General features: G+C 36.2%; 2 non-coding genes across 2 annotated transcripts; both read right to left on the reverse strand.

The window, feature by feature from the left end:
* Positions 1-6,432: 6,432 nt before the first annotated feature.
* TRNAC-GCA (transfer RNA cysteine (anticodon GCA)) lies at positions 6,433-6,504 on the reverse strand. Its single transcript has one exon. It is a non-coding gene; the product is annotated as a tRNA-Cys (tRNA).
* Positions 6,505-9,977: 3,473 nt separating this feature from the next.
* On the reverse strand, positions 9,978-10,049 carry TRNAC-GCA (transfer RNA cysteine (anticodon GCA)). The gene has a single exon. It is a non-coding gene; the product is annotated as a tRNA-Cys (tRNA).
* Positions 10,050-16,794: the final 6,745 nt, after the last annotated feature.

Raw genomic sequence — 16,794 nt, forward strand, 5'->3', positions numbered from 1 at the left:
ACGCCACAAAACCCTTATAGCCCTGCTGTAAACACTGCCTCGCCCTAGCAGCCGAACAAAAGGCTGATCCAGAACGTGTACCCTCGCCGTAAACCGAAAGAACTCCCCCACTAGGATCTCGTATAGTCACCAGCTGACGCTCACAATCGATAACCGCACTGAATCGGCTCAACCAGTCCATGCCTACTATAACACAGACATCACCCATCGCAATAGGAATCAGGTCGATCAGGAACTCAACCCCAAAAATCTCCAATACACATCCCCGGAGGACCTCTGTGGCACAAATCACTCTGTCGGCAGCTATGGAAACCCGCAGGGGCCGACTCAGTGCCCCACGACTAACACTGATATGCTGACTAAATGTCAAAGATACAAAAGATCGACTTGCACCCGAGTCAAATAACACTAAAGCAGGTACAGAATTCACAAGGAAGGTACCTATGCATAGCATAATATAAGCATAATATCTCAACACCATAAATAAATAATAAAAAGGAAGCGTACCAGCCACAACGTCGGGTGCAGCGCGGACCTCTTCCGCAGTCAGCTGAAAGGCTCTCCCCCGAGCCCTCGGTGCCTCGGCCTTCACGGGCCGACTCTCTGTAGCAGTAGCTCTGATGGTGGCGGGAGCAGACCCCTGAGATGCTCCGCGCAGCAGCGGACACTCTGCCTTCCGGTGTCCGGTCTGGTTGCAGTAGAAGCACACTGCAAATCCCTTGGGGCAGTCCTTGGCCATATGCCCCTCCTTGCCACATTTGTAGCAAGACCCTGCTCGACAGACTCCATCGTGACCCTTGCCGCACTTTCCACAAGTGCGGCCCTTCTGGCTCCCGGGTCTGGGATCAGCGGGCTTGGCCCGCTTGGCTGCCGGCTGGGACTGTGCCAGCCGCCGATCCCTCCCCAGAGACTCCGCCTCCTCCCTGGCCTGAGTCTCAAGCTCAATCTCCCTCTTCCGAGCATTTGCCTGAAGCTCGGCAAATGTCCGATACGAGGAGTTCGCAGCGAACTCCCAAATATCCCGTCTCAGAATGCTCAGGTAACGGCTCATACGTGCCTACTCGGTGGACACGTGCTCAGGGCAGAACATCGCCCTCTCATGAAATTTCCTCGTAATCGCTGTAACTGACTCGGTACCCTGCTTGAGGGTCAGAAACTCCTGTGCCAGACGCTCCCTCTCCACCTGAGGGACGTACTCATCTCGGAACATGGTAGTGAACCTCTCCCAAGTCACTGCCGAAAGCTTAGTCGGTGTGAAGTGCGCCGTCACAAACTTCCACCAGTCCTTCGCTCCCAAGCGAAGCTGGTTCAGCGCGAACCGAACCTTCAAATGCTCAGGGGACGAGCAAGTGAAGAAGCATCCCTCCATATCAAATATCCACCTCATAGCTGCCACCGGATCCTGCATACCATCAAACTCTGGTGGCTTGGTGTTGCTGAACTCCCTAAACAATGTCGCATCACCTCCTTTTGCCGCAGCAATCGCTGCGGTAGCCGCTGCAACAGCAGCCTCAGAAAGAGCGGCATAGCGCTCGTCAAATGTCTCAATCAACGCGGTCTTAATAGACCCGAACATCTCTGGTATCTCAGCTCTGATGACCGCAGCCACCTCCTCGTGAATGATCTGTCGAATCTCCTCATCACTAGCTCCGGCATCCTCCGGCATGTGACGTGTCCTCACCATGATCAACCTCTGAAATACAACATGCGACAATTAGAATTCACTCGAACACCCTTACATTCGACAATCCACCCCTCCTTGATTCTTGGTATCCCAAGATTCTTATTTGGACTGTGTACCGCACCGGTGCTTTCAGTAGTACGGGCCCAATACTACTGTCCGCACCGTTACAGTACACACCCCAAATCTTCCTCTTCGGATCCCAATCCCCAAGTACTCTATTATACTTAAATCACTTTGTAACAGATCTCACACAAAGCCCTAGCTGCTACCTAATTACTCTCAGCATCTCATAGCAGCTCACCCCTCCCTAGGCTAAGGCATCACAACACAGGCCACTCTAGTCCTATTAGCAATACCTAGCCTACTCTAGCATACATACACATCATATTAATAATAATTATCACATAATATAAAGGTATTTTGGGAATTCACCGTTCGGGCGCTGACTGATCATACACACGTTTCTTCCTGGAAAATCTTTTACTCTTAGAAGATTTTGGTTTTTATTTTGAAAATATCTCTTCAGTTCCTCAGTTTGAGTTCAAATACCCCCGAAGGTGTACCCGAATCCCTCAAACCAAGGCTCTGATACCAATTTGTAACACCGAAAATTTCAAACAAAATTTTCAATTTTTATAAAACATAATTCCATCGATATTCATAAAAACAACCATTTTAATTATCCAACAAAACAGTACAAAATCCCAAGATCATAATATCAAGCTTCGAACGTGTGTGTATACGGATCAAGCCGGTGCCTTCCCGCGGTCGTCACTAGTACCTGAAACAAATAACATCAACACTATAAGCACAAGGCTTAGTGAGTTCCCCAAAATACCACATAATACACATATTAGCCACTCTAGGCTATAACTCTGTGGGTCCGTGCACCCAAACTCTGTGAACCCTCAGGTTCTAGCTCTGATAAACATGCACCACATAAATCACTCAGAAATCATGCAGTACAACACACAACATACATAGCATACAAATACTCTATCACATAACTCTGGTTACCTACTCAAGGTAAAGTATAGTGAGAAGACTCACCTCGCGTATCTCGGTATCTCACGAATCCTGGAAATCCCTCGTGCTCGATCCTCCGAGCTCTAATCCTCCTATAACATTATATGCTTCTAATTAACACTTTATATCTCTAAGGTTGACTATCAATAAGGAGTCAACACTGGTCAACTCTGGTCAACGGTCAACGGTCAACTCTGACCGGACTCGGCGAGTACCAATGCGACTCGGCGAGTCTGGGCGTATACACCAATTTCCCTGGAATCCTCCCTTGACACGTCGAGCATTCACTCAACTCGACGAGTTTCACTTGGCATGAGTTGTGGGGCCACCACGACTCAACTCGCCGAGTCTCAAAACAACTCGACGAGTCCAGTTTGACTCAATCCACCGGTCCATTCTGACTCCCCCTTGACTCACTGAGTCCACCCTCCCCAACTCGGCGAGGCCACTCACTGTGTGGTCGGGCAACATTCATGCTACTCGCCGAGTCTGTTCTTCGGACTCGGCGAGTCCGTGCCATGCACTGACTCAATCTTGTTCTAAAGGTCAGATCCAGTCCATTAATCCATAGATCCAGTCCCTCCAAGCTCATTTAGCACGTAAAGTTACAATCTTGATGCACATACAACCTATATATGACCATATATGATGTTTTTGACTCATTTACTACAACACGAGGTCATGGACTCCATTGTCATACATAAAGCTTGATGAGTGAGGCTTTCTGGTCCTCTATGGGTCCAGATCCATAACCTCAACTCAAGGAGGGAACCAATGGGCACCAAATCATCCCATAAATGACCATCATAAGCCCTAAATTGCATAATGCTTCACCAAACAGAACATAGTCCGAGATCATACCTCTAGAGTGATGATCTAAGCTCCAAATCCACGAAATAGCAACCTCCTTTGCTTCCTCTTGTCTAGAGTCTCCTTCTTCTTGATAAATAACACACACAAGGTCAAGAAATGCTCCTTTCTCTTCACAAATGGCTCAAGAACACAAGGGTCTCTCACTGAGGGTTGGGTGAGCACAAATGACGGCCATAAGGCCCTTTAAATAGGCCTCAAACCCGAAAATTTAGGGTTTCATTGCACAGCGCAGACTCGCCGAGTCCAGGCGCGCTCCATTGCCCAAATCCGCGTCCCTACTCGGCGAGTCTGAGCTCCAACTCGCCGAGTCCCCCTCACAATACCACAAAATTAAATTTACAAGATACCTGGTAAAAATCCGGATGTTACATATCCCACTTTTGTTTATTTTATTTTTGGTCAGAATAGCATTTTAAAATTTTCCTAACAAGTATTAATATTTATCTTAGTTATTTTATATACGTAATTAATGAGATTATAATAGAATACGATTGGTAAAAAATAAATCACTTTTTCTCTTGACAAAACCTCATTTGTCTGTTGGCCAATGGTTATTTGTTATATAATGCAAGATTGAGAAATCAAAAAAGAAAAGACTCAAAATCTCCCTTTTCTTTGCTTTTTTTTTCCAGTCGTTAAAAGTCTTTCAAGTCACACAAGGAATACAAAACATGAATCAAGAAACAATGCCTTCGAGTCCCTAGAATCGATTATTTATTGCATTCTCACAAGCAATGCTGAAATTTTTCCAAATCTAATTACTAGGATTTCAAGTATATCTTTGTATTCTCTTATGTTCTTACTTTTCAAATGCATTAAGATTTTAAGTTCATTAATGATATCAAACAGCAATTATTGGATTATGGATATTGTGATTAGTGGTTTGAAAGTTTGGTTGAAATTGTAAATATTGTTGGTGGGTTAATGACTATCAAACATCAAATAATCAATTGGACATAATGTTTGAAAGGTTGGGTGAAATTATGAATTTATTCGACGTGTTAGTGACCATCAAAAAAAATTTCAAGTCAAATGTTGTCATCGGACGTCCCAAAAACATTAAACATTTTTCTTTTTAAAGAGGAAATTCCAATTGAATATCATTATTCATTAATAGTATAATAGAAATATCATCCAAAAAACTACATTATATTAGAATGTTCTGCACATGTTCGTTTAAATTGTTCTGGTAGTCAAATTAGCCAAACATTAACCTCACGTTGAGCTATAAAATAAAATATAATATGTCATTTGTTTTTTCATTAATCAACCGGGCAAATTTATAGTTTACAAAAAAAATTAAAATCTGGAAAGAATAACAAGGTACTTGAATGTAAGATGTTATAATAAATACTTCAACGAATGTACATTGTTCCAAATACATTGTGTACAAAACATAAATAACTTCATAAACAAACGTACATATCATGGGGTTGATTATTGGTAATGATTTGTTTGTTATGAGTTTTATTTCTTACTTCAACCATAAACAAGGAAAAACACATTTGATGATCCTTATGATAATGTATGTTTTGTTGAGTAAGAAAGAGATTTTGTTACTTATCTAAATAATTTTAATGTTTACATTAGAAAGTACATTCATTTGGTAAAAATAAAACCATTCTTTTTTTATTTTAATTCGTCAACCCAACCAACATACGGATATAACACTAGTTATGTTGTGTTATCAGGGAGAATTAAGAAGTCTCTGTGGTGTTCGGTTAATGAAAACCAGGTTAACTTTAATTAGTAGTCAACTTTTTATTGGTATCAAACCGACGCATATAATAAGGACAAATATTCAAGATTTTATTTTCAATTATAATAATTTGTGATATAAGAGGCTGTAATATAATGTTTGTAATCAATAATATTTTCAAAATCAATAAATTAGAGGAATATGTTTCTATTTCTATATTAATGAGATAATATAAGTTATGAAATGGTTTATGGAACGTTTTAAGTTTCCGTAAGAAGCAAATGACGGTTGATTTGAGATATGAGAGGGGTTTAAAAAAATTCTAACAAAGCGCCCAACAGGTTTGAACCGGTGACTTCTTGATATGCAGTCAAATGCTCTGCCACAGAGTTATGGACCCATTTTGATGGTTATTTGAAGCATTGATTTATATTATTCAACATTCGAAAAAAGGAAGATTGAAAGGTGTTGATACATCAAGTTGTAGCGGTTTGAAAATGATTTTTCTAAATACTTCAACGAATGTACATTTTTCCAAATACATTGTGTACAAAACATAAATAACTTCGTAAACAAACGTACAGTTCATGGGGTTGATTATTGGTAATGATTTGTATGTTACGAGTTTTATTTCTTACTTCAACCATACACATGGAAAAACACATTTGATGATCCTTATGACAATGTATGTTTTGTTAAGTAAGAAAGACATTTTATTACCTATCTAAATAATTTTAATTCTTACATTAGAAATTACATTCATTTGGTAAAAGTAAAACCGACTTTTTTTGTTTTAAATTCGTCAACCCAATCAACTAATTAAGAAGTCTCTGCGGTGTTGGGTTAATGAAAACCAGGTTAAGTTTAATTCATAGTCAACTTTTTATTGGTATCAAACTGAAGAATATAATAAGTACAAATATTCAAGACTTTATTTTGAATTATAATAATGTGTGATATAAGAGGTTGTAATTTAACGTTTGTAATCAATATTATTTTCAGAATCTATAAATTAGAGGAATATGCTTATGTTTCTATATTAACGAGATAATATATGTTATAAAATGGTTTACGTAACGTTTTTAATTTCCGTAAGAAGCAAATGAAGCTAGATTTGAGATATGAGAGGGGTATAAAAAATATCAAACAAAAGGCCCAACCGGGTTCGAACCGGTGACCTCTTGATCTGCAGTCAAATGCTCTACCACTGAGCTATGGACCCATTTTGATGGTTATTTGAAGCATTGATTTATATTATTCAACATTCTGAAAAAAGAAGACTAAAAGGTTTTGATAGATCAAGTTGGAGCGTTTTGAATGATTTTTATAAGAAAAATTACTTATTTGCCATGTTATTAACCTACATAAAAATTTGGGACAAACCTTAAAAGAAATGACCATCAAAATACCATTTAAATCAAACTCGTTATGTTAATTTTTCCCATTACGATGGTGTTTAAACAATTATTTAGTTTGTTGAACATATTTTGTGATTGATGGTTGATAACTAACAGGTAGAGAAATATCACATATTACATGTAGAATTATGTTTTTTTGACAGAAATGACATAACTAAATGGATAATACATATAAATTGACTCGAAATATCCTGAAAACAATTTTATATAACAACTCTTGGGAAATATTGTGATATGTACTATTGTAACATATTTAACTTGAAATTATGTCCCTACATTGCTTGATGTGTCAGATAATTTTTTGGCGTCCTATAGGAGTTCTTTATATGGATTGTAATATGTTGGGGGTAAGGAGGAGAATAGGCAGGTTAATTGGGTTCCTATTAACTTGAACATTCTCTTATGGTGTTGCAAACTAGGGAGAATTCTGATAGAGGAATGATTGTCGACTAATGATATCGTAATATTTTAGTACATATTACAGGTCATTATCTTAATATATTTGAATAAAAATGTTATGTTTTAAGATATATGATACTTAATATGCTTTGAAATGTTAACCGATAGTCAAAATCGGAACTAGGTTGCAAAATGAGGAGAATGGAGCTGAAAGGGAAGAAAAGTTGGCAAAACTGGACAACCAATACTTTCTAAATTTTTATTGGGCTGATAGACCTCTCTTTAGTGTTTTGGCTATATTTAAACCCAGTTCGGTTTCTTTGAATATAAATCTCAGAGATGCCATTTTGATATCTAAAAGGCAACCAGAGGGCCATTAAGCTGAAATGGAATGAAAATTTGAAGGATTCTAAAGCGAGTTCATGTTGGGAATCATTCTGTTTTCTTTTCTGATCTACGCAAAAACTGATCAGGTTAGCTTCTTTTACCTCTAAAAGAAGCTACCCAGTGGAGAATCTTTGGATCCAAATGTCCCTCCCTCGACCAAGCCAAGATGCTCTCCAAATCTTCTTCCAAAGTTGCACAAGAACACCCAAAATAGTCTCTTTCTCTCTCTCACAATGGATGGAACCAATCTAGGGTTTCTCACAGGGCTCTCTGGAGATAAGGGATACGCAAATGAGGGCTTAAGGCCCTTTAAATAGGATATAAACCGAGAAAATTAGGGTTTCTCCAAACAGCTCCAACTCGCCGAGTTGGTCACTAAACCTATACGGCCAAAACGACTCCACTCACCTAGTTGGGCATCCAACTCGTCGAGTTGCTCTGCTAAGGAACATGAATTTCTCAAATATGATACCTGGAAATTTCAGGATGTTGCCACAAGGAAAGTGTTCAAGGAGTGTACCTTGAAATTTAATCTTCATTATCATGGAATTGTTTCTAGTAACAAAGTTCTAATGGGACATTCTGTAATATAGTTAGCTTGGTCTTTATGACATTGAATCCTCGGTCTGTAAGGTTAGAATTCCAATACATTTTTTAGACAGTGACAAGAATTAGGCCCTAATAAAGAAAAAAAAGGGTTTTAAAGCAGAGTTGCAAGTGCTAGGAGAGATGAAAATGAAGCACCATTGTGCTCTTGGATAGTGCTTTTGTTAATTGCGGCTTCCACGTGTTTAAACCTAGTGAAAGTATATTGCTATTTTATGTGTATCCCACTTTTGTTTATTTTCTTTTTGGTCAGAAGAGTATTTTAAAATTTTCCTAACAAGTATTAATATTAATCTTAGTTATTTTATATATGTAATTAATGAGATTAGAATAGAATACGATTGGTAAAAAATAAATCACTTTTTCTCTTGGTAGCACATCATTTGTTTGTTGGCCAATGGTTGTTTGTTATTTAATACAAGCTTGAGAAATCAAATAAGAAAACATTCAAAATCTTCCCTTTCTTTTTTTTCCTCAGTCGTTAAAAGTCTTTCAAGTCACACAAGGAATACCAAACATGAATCATGAAACAATGCCTTCGAGTCCCTAGAATCTATTATTTATTGAATTCTCACAAGCAATGCTGGAATTTTTCCAACTCTAATTACTCGGATTTCAAGTATATCTTTGTATGCTTCTATGTTGTTACTTTTCAAATGCATTAAGTTTTCAAGTGCATTAATGATATCAAACAACAATTATTGGATTATGGATATTGTGATTAGTGGTTTGAAAGTTTGGTTGATATTGTGAATATCGTTGGTGGGTTAATCACTATCAAACATCAAATAATCAATTGGACAAAATGGTTGAAAGGTTGGGTGAAATTATGAATTTATTCGGCATGTTAGTGACCATCAAACACTTTTTCAAGTTAAATGTTGTCATCGGACGTTCCAAAAACATTAAACATTTTGCTTTTCAAAGAGGAAATTCCAATTGAATATCATTATTCATAAATAGTAAAATAGAAATATCATCCAAAAAACTACATTATATTAGAATGTTCCGCATATGTTCGTTTTAATTGTTCTGGTAGTCAAATTAGCCAAACATTAACCTCACGTTGATGCTATAAAATAAAATATAATATGTCATTTGTTTTTTCATTAATCAACCGGGCTAATTTATAGTCTACAAAAAAAAATTAAAATCTGGAAAAAATAACAATGTACTTGAATGTAAAATGTTATAATAAATACTTCAATGAATGTACATTGTTCCAAATACATTGTGTACAAAACATAAATAACTTCATAAACCAACGTGTAGATCATGGGGTTGATTATTGGTAATGATAGTTTTGTTTCTTACTTCAACCATACACAAGGAAAAACACATTTGATTATCCTTATGACAATGTATGTTTTGTTGAGTAAGAAAGATATTTTTTTACCTATCTAAATAATTTTAATTTTTACTTTAGAAACTACATTCATTTGGTAAAAACAAAACCTCTTTTTTAATTCATCAACCCAACCAACAGACGGGTATAACACTAGATATTATGTGTTATCTGGGAGAATGAAGATGATTGAAATAGGGATTAACTGATTTAGAAGTCTCTGCGGTGTTGGGTTAATGAAAACCAGATTCAGTTTAATTCGTAGTCAACTTTTTATTGGGGTCGAACTGATGAATATAATAAGTACAAATATTCAAGAGTTTATTTTCAATTATAATAATGTGTGATATAAGATGATGTAATTTAATGTTTGTAATCAATATTATTTTATGAAATAATAAATTAGAGGAATATGTTTCTCTTAGTATATTTACGAGATAATATATGTTCTGAAATTGTTTACGTAACGTTTTAAATTTCCGTAAGAAGCAAATGAAGCTTGATTTGAGATATGAGAGGGGTATAAAAAAAATCAAACAAAGGGCCCAACCAGGTACGAACCGATGACCTCTTGATCTGCAGTCAAATGCTCTACCACTGAGCTATGGACCCATTTTGATGGTTATTTGAAGCATTGATTTATATTATTCAACATTCGGAAAAAAGAAGACCGAAAGGTTTTGATAGATCAAGTTGGAGCATTTTGAATGATTTTTATAAAAAAAAATTAATTATTTGGCATGTTATTAACCTACATAAAAATTTGGGACTAACCGTAAAAGATATGACCATCTAAATACCATTTAAATCAAACTCGTTATGTTAATTTTTCTTATTACGATGGTGTTTCAACAATTATTTAGATTGTTGAACATATTTTGTGATTGATGGTTGATAACTAACAGGTAGAGAAATATCACATATTACATGTAGAATTATGTTTGTTTGAAAGAAATGACATAACTAAATGGATAATACATATAAATCGACTCGAAATATCGTGAAAACAATTTGATATAACAAGTCTTGGGAAATATTGTGATATGTACTATTGTAACAAACTAACCATATTTAACTTGAAATTATGACCCTACATTGCTTGATGTGTCAGATAAGTTTTTGGCGTCCTATAGGAGTTCTTCATATGGATTGTCTTATGTTGGGGGTAAGGAGGAGAATAGGCGGGTTAATTGGCTTCCTATTAAGTTGAACATTCTCTTGTGGTGTATCAAACTAGGGAGAATTCTGATATAGGAATAATTATCGACTAATGATATCGTAATATTTTAGTATATATTATAGGTCATTATCTTAATATATTTAAATAAAAATGTTATATTTAAGATATATGATACTTAATACGGTTTGAAATGTTAACCGATAGTTAAAATCGGAATTGGGATGCAAAATGAGGAGAATGGAGCTGAAAGGGAAGAAAAGTTGGCAAAACTGGACAACCAATACTTTCTAAATTTTTATTGGGCTGATAGACCTCTCTTTAGTGTTTTGGATATATTTAATCAGTCGTAACTCCTATTAAGGAATTTCAAGATGCTTTCAAAGCAAGACAAAATTTCAATTGATTTTCATGTTCATGCCAGAATACAAATTCTAATTCCCACGTCATGGCTAAGGAATTACCATGACGTGCTGGATCAAAAAATTGCGAAAAAAGCCCGTTTAGGTCTACGTTGCCGTGTACATTAAGGATTCCAGTTTCCATGATGTGGCAATACTTTTACCACGTTGTGGCAATGCTAAAACCTATTAAGTAAGCCAGAAATTAATCCTAATGATATGTCTTAAACCTAGTTCGGTTTCTATGAATATAAATCTCAGAGATGCCATTTTGAGATCTAAAAGGCAACCAGAGGGCCATTAAGCTGAAATGGAATGAAAATTTGAAGGATTCTAGAGCGAGTTCATGTTGGGAATCATTCTGTTTGCTTTTCTAATCTATGCAAAAACTGATCAGGTTAGCTTCTTTTACCTCTAAAAGAAGCTACCCAGTGGAGAATCTTTGGATCCAAATGTCCCTCCCTCGACCAAGCCAAGATGCTCTCCAAATCTTCTTCCAAAGTTGCACAAGAACACCCAAAATAGTCTCTTTCTCTCTCTCACAATGGATGGAACCAATCTAGGGTTTCTCACAGGGCTCTCTGGAGATAAGGGATACGCAAATGAGGGCTTAACGCCCTTTAAATAGGATATAAACCCAGAAAATTAGGGTTTCTACAAACAGCTCCAACTCGCCGAGTTGGTCACTAAACCTATACGGCCAAAACGACTCCACTCACCTAGTTGGGCATCCAACTCGTCGAGTTGCTCTGCTAAGGAACATGAATTTCTAAAATATGATACCTGGAAATTTCAGGATGTTGCCACAAGGAAAGTGTTCAAGGAGTGTACCTTGAAATTTAATCTTCATTATCATGGAATTGTTTCTAGTAACAAAGTTCTAATGGGACATTCTGTAATATAGTTAGCTCGGTCTTTATGACATTGAATACGCGGTCAGTAAGGTTAGAATTCCAATACATTTTTTAAACAGTGACAAGAATTACGCCCTAATAAAGAAAAAAAGGGTTTTAAAGCGGAGTTGCAAGTGTTAGGAGAGATGAAAATGAAGCACCATTGTGCTCTTGGATAGTGCTTTTGTTAATTGCGGCTTCCACGTGTTTAAACCTTTTGAAAGTATATTGCTATTTTATGTGTATCCCACTTTTGTTTATTTTCTTTTTGGTCAGAAGAGTATTTTAAAATTTTCCTAACAAGTATTAATATTAATCTTAGTTATTTTATATATGTAATTAATGAGATTAGAATAGAATACGATTGGTAAAAATTAAATCACTTTTTCTCTTGGCAGCACCACATTTGTTTTTTGGCCAATGGTTATTTGTTATTTAATACAAGCTTGAGAAATCAAATAAGAAAAGATTCAAAATCTTCCCTTTCTTTTTTTTTTCCTCAGTCGTTAAAACTCTTTCAAATCACACAAGGAATACCAAACATGAATCAAGAAACAATGCCTTCGAGTCCCTAGAATCTATTATTTATTGCATTCTCACAAGCAATGCTAGAATTTTTCCAACTCTAATTACTCGGATTTCAAGTATATCTTTGTATGCTTCTATGTTGTTACTATTCAAATGCATTAAGATTTTTAGTGCATTAATGATATCAAACAACAATTATTGGATTATGGATATTGTGATTAGTGGTTTGAAAGTTTGGTTAAAATTGTGAATATTGTTCGTGGGTTAATCACTATCAAACATGAAATAATCAATTGGACAAAATGTTTGAAAGGTTGGGTGAAATTATGAATTTATTCGGCGTGTTAGTGACCATCAAACATTTTTTCAAGTCAAATGTTGTCATAGGACGTCCCAAAAACATTAAACATTTTTCTTTTCAAAGAGGAAATTCCAATTGAATATCATTATTCATTAATAGTAAAATAGAAATATCATCCAAAAAACTACATTATATTAGAATGTTCCACATATGTTCGTTTTAATTGTTGTAGTAGTCAAATTGGCCAAACATTAACCTCACGTTGATGCTATAAAATAAAATATAATATGTCATTTGTTTTTTCATTAATCAACCGGGCTAATTTATAGTCTACAAAAAAAATCTGGAAAAAATAACAATGTACTTGAATGTAAAATGTTATAATAAATACTTCAATGAATGTACATTGTTCCAAATACATTGTGTAGAAAACATAAATAACTTCATAAACCAAGGTATAGATCATGGGGTTAATTATTGGTAATGATATGTCTGTTATTAGTTTTATTTCTTACTTCAACCATACGCAAGGAAAAACACATTTGATTATCCTTATGACAATGTATGTTTTGTTGAGTAAGAAACACATTTTTTTTCGTATCTAAATAATTTTAATTTTTACATTCGATACTACATTCATTTGTTAAAAATAAAACCCAATCTTTTTTTTTTTTTTTTTTAATTCGTCAACCCAACCAACATACGGGTATAACACTAGTTATGTTTATCAAGGAGAATTAAGAAGTCTTTGCGGTGTTGGGTTAATGAAAACCAGGTTAAGTTTTTGTCACACCCCGAAAATCGAAGGCGGAAACATTTCCGGGGTTGACTCCACGTTGAGTATCAAATCCAATGCACATAGTAAGTAAAGTAAAACAACCATTACATTACATAATAAAGTTTTACTGTTGTTTCAAAAGTAAAGTTTGTACAATTGTGATACATAGTATATATGAACAATACAAAATGAGTCTTCTAAGAACTCCGTCTTCAAACAAAAGGATCTTCGGGTACCTGTCTAACTCGGACCTGAGAATACAAGCGGTTTGAAAATCAGCATAAAGCTGGTGAGTTCATAAGCGGTTAGTTTTTCTGAAAATGTACGACTTCCTTTGTTTTCCTGAAAAGTAGTTATCCAAGAAAATCCCATATTTTCTTATGTAAAGTTAGTTTGCAAATCCGAAAGTAAAGTAAACGATGTTTAATTAAAACATGATTGTTCTTGTGAAATGTAATTCAATTGTTTAACTTATTACACTTCTCTAATTTCGTACTACTATTACTCAGGAAGAACCCCATGTTCTCCTGACTGTGTGTGTGTGTGAACTGTTACTAGTTTCTAACTATGTTCGGTGTCCTTCCCAGGAAAACCCCATGTTTCCCTGACTGTGTGTATATCTTTACTGGTTTTATTTATGTTCAGTGTTCTCCCCAGGAAAACCCCATGTTTCGCTGACTGTGTGTGTGTCTTTACTGGTTATGGTTATGTTCAGTGTTCTTCCCAGGAAAACCCCATGTTTTCCTGACTGTGTGTGTATCTGCAATCCCTAAATGTACATTAGCTTTACTACGTACATAAAGCTAGTAAATGAATCTGAAATGTTAATAATCTAGATTGCGAGTCCTTAACCATACTCAGACTAGATATGACTCGAACCGTGGTCAATATCCTTTTTATGACTCTCGTCACCCTTGAACCTTTCGGTTCGGCTGTAGCTAGCAGCCAGGTGTGGGATTGTCAGTCCCGTATAGATCTATACACTCAAGCCACGCTCTCCTACGAACGGAGATTCTGGTTACAGGGTTAGTCCTCCACTATCTCGTGCCATGGAAGTGTTACAAGGACGTGTCTCCAATCATTAAGATTACTCTTTACTTTTCGACTAGGAAAGTAGTATTTACAACTGATTTTATTTTACGTACCTGTCCTTTACACTCGAGCCTAGGTGTTTTATTAAGGACATTACACTCGAGCCTAGGTGTTATTTAATGATGGCTGTCCTTTTACACTCAACCCTAAGTGTATTATTAAGGACATTACACTCGAACCTAGGTGTATTTATCTATCACACTCGAGCCTAGGTGTATTGTTAAGGACATATATATATATATATATATTTCATGTTTTCTAATGGAGTCTGTCTTTTACACTCGAACCTTAGTGTTTTATTACAGACATTACAATGGTTTATGTATTCTATCAGTTTAAATGTGAACAATCAATTATCAAGTACACAATATAACAGTGTATAATAAGAATTGAAAATCGGGTTAAAAACAAACAACTCTGCAAGTTAAAACGGTTTGTTTAAAAGGTTTTCAATTCTTAAAGTGTACAATTATGAAACCATTTAATTGAAATCATGTGATTGAGTACAAGATATACTTGTACTTTTGCTTGTATTCCCCCCTGAAAACATTGAAAAACCATTGAAAAAGGGTAGGTGTATGAACTCATCGGACGAGATATGAGACGGTTTGGATGCTAAGAGTTGATCCGGGATTTGTAAACACACGAGATTCCTAATTATAAGGTAAAGATACACATTTGTATCTAATTAGGACTTAGATTGATTGTTGGATAGGGACAAATGCTTCAAGTCGCGATAACACTCCGATACAAGTGTTTGGAGGGACCCAGGTGGTGTTTAGGGACATGCATGATGCGAGGGACTTAGGAAATGAGTTGGGACTTCAAAGGAACACCCCCTTTAGGGAGTTTACGGCCACAAGACCCATTCCCCATGAGTTTACGACCGTAAACTCATGGTGGGGTCAAATATGGGCAAAATTAAGTCATAAATGGATATGGATACTTGGAAATGCTTGGATTAATTTTTCTTAAGGCTTGGATTGAATTAAAAACATCATTTACAATACAAAAGGGAGTTTATGGCCTAGGCATGAAGTCTTTGGCCGTAAACTCTCAAATCTCCAAGATTTAGTGTTTTTAAAGTGTTAAAATCAATCACATGTGATTCTAAAAATTCCCACAAGCCTAGAAATGAGTTTAAGGCACCATTTGACACCTTTTTATGAGTTTACGGCCATGAGACATGTTCTATGGCCGTAAACTCTCAAATGTGGGGTTTTGATGTTTGTAAAGCCTTAAAACTATTTTTGGTTGGTCCTTTGATTTATTCCAAGGCTTTTGGTGGTGTTGGATGGCTTTCAAACACCCTAGAATTGGATTTGTACCATGTTTCATGGAGTTTACGGCCCAAGCACAAGCCTTGGCCGTAAACTCATGTTAGTCCTCCAAAAATTGTGTTTCAAGTGTCCAAATGCAAAGATGTATGTTCTATAATTCATAACTAAGACAAAGGAGTGGTTTGGAAGGGTTTAAGGGCATGAAAACCCTAGTTTAATGAGTTTACGGCCCAAGAATGATCATTGGCCGTAAACTCCTTCAAACTTCACAAATTTCATGTTTTAATTGTTTAGGGTCCATATCTTGAAGCCATTTAGCCATATCTAAGTCTCAAACTTGTCAAGGAGGGGTTTAAGGGCTCAAAAACCCACTATATATGAGTTTACGGCCTAAGAGGGTTCCATGGCCGTAAACTCATGAATGATGTCTTAATCCATGCTTTGAATTCGAATTTGAAGGCTAAGAATGTTACATAACAAGCTAGGGAAAGTACCTTGGTGATTTGAAGCTTTAAACTTGAGATTTTGACCCAAAAATCTAGTTTGAGGAGAGAGGTTGGAGTGATAGTTGTAAAATGGAGCAAAAGCTTCAAAATGGAGACTTGAATCACTTTAAATAGTGTCCAAGTTCGGGACATGGTAGAATTCTACCCGATACCGGCGTTAGACGGGGCTTTTGGTCGCATCCGGCCAATTTGCCGTAACCCGATATGGTTGGTTCTAAAAATGTTCCGATCATTAATATGAGACATTAGATTGAGTTCTAAGGGTAATAAGACACTTATTAAGTCATAAAATAATATTCACATTAATGACTTAATAAAAGGTCGGAAACGGAAACGCAATCGGAAACGGCGATTGGGTGATCGGAACGAGTCGCGAAAAGGGTTACAATTAAGGATATAAA

This window comes from Lactuca saligna, chromosome 7, assembly GCF_052625555.1.
Source record: "Lactuca saligna cultivar CGN05327 chromosome 7, ASM5262555v1, whole genome shotgun sequence".
NCBI lineage: Eukaryota > Viridiplantae > Streptophyta > Magnoliopsida > Asterales > Asteraceae > Lactuca > Lactuca saligna.